We start from the raw sequence: 2,057 nt of genomic DNA, 5'->3' as shown, positions 1-2,057 counted from the left end.
CAGCAGCTGACCGCAGCAATACGCTCTGGAAGCCATTGAGGGTCAGAACGGCAGGAAAGCACAAAGGCAGAAGTCATAAGGCAAGCTCTTGGAATTTATTTCAAACTGAGCGTGAGATGTTTGTACCGATTGGAGTGAACAAGAAGGAACCCTTGGAGGAGTGGTTTAGCTTAGCAAGGAATGAACACAGATGAAGGAAATATACTAGCAATAACAGAACTCACTGAAATTCCCTGCCCCCCACATAACTACCAACTCACCTGATCTTCATTTCTCCTCTGAGAGTATAATTACGGTCCCACAATAAGAGCCACATGTTCTGGAATCTTGAGATGAACTCAGCAGTGCAGATTACACTGAGAAGCAGTATACAGTCAAAAGGAAAGCTCAGAAATTTAGCTGATGGTAAGTGATAACAATAGTCAGAAATAATAGTAATGAAGTGTATGAGCTACTCTCGTATTTTAATGGCAGTCCTTATTTTAGAGCCCACTGAGTGCAGCAGGAAATAGCATCCTGGAATGCTGCAGGACAAGACTCCCCAGGATAGAGACTTATAGAACTGGCAGGAATCTACCGTGTTATTTTTCTCTGGATATGGCAGACAACCTTAAAAGAAGACTTCTGCATGATGACACCAACAAGAGCAACTCCACAGGCACTGAGAATCCAGCTTTCCCTTGTCAGCATTGGAGATGACAGACATCAAGTCAATCCTTTGAAAGGAAGATATTTGTTACACACCTTACATTGCTCTTAAAATTGCCTCTGTTTTCCTTCATTTGGCTGTACTGGAAAACTTACTCATATCAGTTATGATGTTAAGCTGTCAGTGAATATCTTCAACTGTTTTCACAGGGCTGCTTTGTTTGCAGTCTTTACCTGCAAGATCAGTAAAATATGGTGGATATACTATCATGTGGCACTATAGTATTGACAGCCCCCAGTTCCTAGATCACAATCAGTAGAGCTGAAACTATTTTACAGGGAAGAGTGGAACTGTTAAACTCACATAAATGGTGGCAGAACTGAGCTCTAGGGAAGTGGCCTTTCAGAGGCAGCTAAGCCATACAGGGTCAAAACTACTCACTAGAGTCCAGTGTTTGGGGTCTTGTCTGGATGTCCCCTCTTCCACTTCTTTGCCAGACGAACAGTTCCATGCATCACAAAGGCCATTTCTGAATCTGTTCTTTGTTGCACTGAGTTCTTATCATTAGTATTTCTAGATTCAAAGCTAAACAGGAACTGCACATTGTTAATACAAGTAATTTGCAGTTTTCACTGGCTGTAGCTGAGTGCAAGATCTCCACTGACTGGAAAGTCATGAAAAATGATGCTTCAGTCCATTATCATGATCCTATGCATATCTCTTTATCTGTTTCTACTCCTTTAAAACTGACTATATAATTATTTTGAAAGTAAAACCTCAAATCCTCTTTTCATCAAAGGTAATGAAGGCTAGGTGAGACCATATGTATTAAAAAAAAAAAAAAAAAGGAAAAGAAGAAAAAGGAAAAGGAAAATAAGAAAAAGAAAAGGAGAAAGAAAAAGAGAAAGAGAAAGAAGAAGAAGGAAAAAAAAAGAAAAAGGAAAGGGAAAAGGAAAATAAAAATAAAAAGCAGCTCAAACTACCCCAAGGTCCTTTTGCTAGCAAGAATGGAAGACATGAGCTATGAAAAAGAAGTCTGAACTGAAAAGGGAGTATGTTGGAGGATACTACCCCAATTTTACTAACATCCATGGGACAACCATGGGAGTGCTGGCAAGATACTCAAACAGAATTCTTAAGGCTTTTGTGGTGTGTGCTCCAATTATTGTGATATGAGTAAAGGAGAGGCTGTTCTAACACTCTAAAGAGTGTTGTAACACTCTTTACATGTTACTAGCAAAGACATCATAGAATCCTACTTTCCAAAGCTAGTTAAATTGTATATCTAAGTTAATAACAGCCTTACTATCCTAAACTGCTTCCTTAGATACCTAGATACAGTTTGACTTCTTCCACATAGTTTTGAATGCATAGCACATCATACTTGGCTGTAGTGGGGTAAAACTGG

The 2,057-nt window shown here is 39.3% G+C and overlaps 1 long non-coding RNA gene across 1 annotated transcript; it reads right to left on the bottom strand.

Moving 5' to 3' along the window:
- Window positions 1-591: 591 nt before the first annotated feature.
- On the bottom strand, window positions 592-1,427 carry LOC121108611. The gene is made up of 3 exons (XR_005843257.2): window positions 1,091-1,427; window positions 805-882; window positions 592-716 (listed from the first exon to the last, which is right to left on the bottom strand). It is a non-coding gene; the product is annotated as an uncharacterized LOC121108611 (long non-coding RNA).
- Window positions 1,428-2,057: the final 630 nt, after the last annotated feature.

Source organism: Gallus gallus, chromosome Z, assembly GCF_016699485.2.
Source record: "Gallus gallus isolate bGalGal1 chromosome Z, bGalGal1.mat.broiler.GRCg7b, whole genome shotgun sequence".
NCBI classification, from domain to species: domain Eukaryota; kingdom Metazoa; phylum Chordata; class Aves; order Galliformes; family Phasianidae; genus Gallus; species Gallus gallus.
Note: the sequence above shows the minus strand (reverse complement) of the source record. Positions and strands in the feature narration are given on the sequence as shown.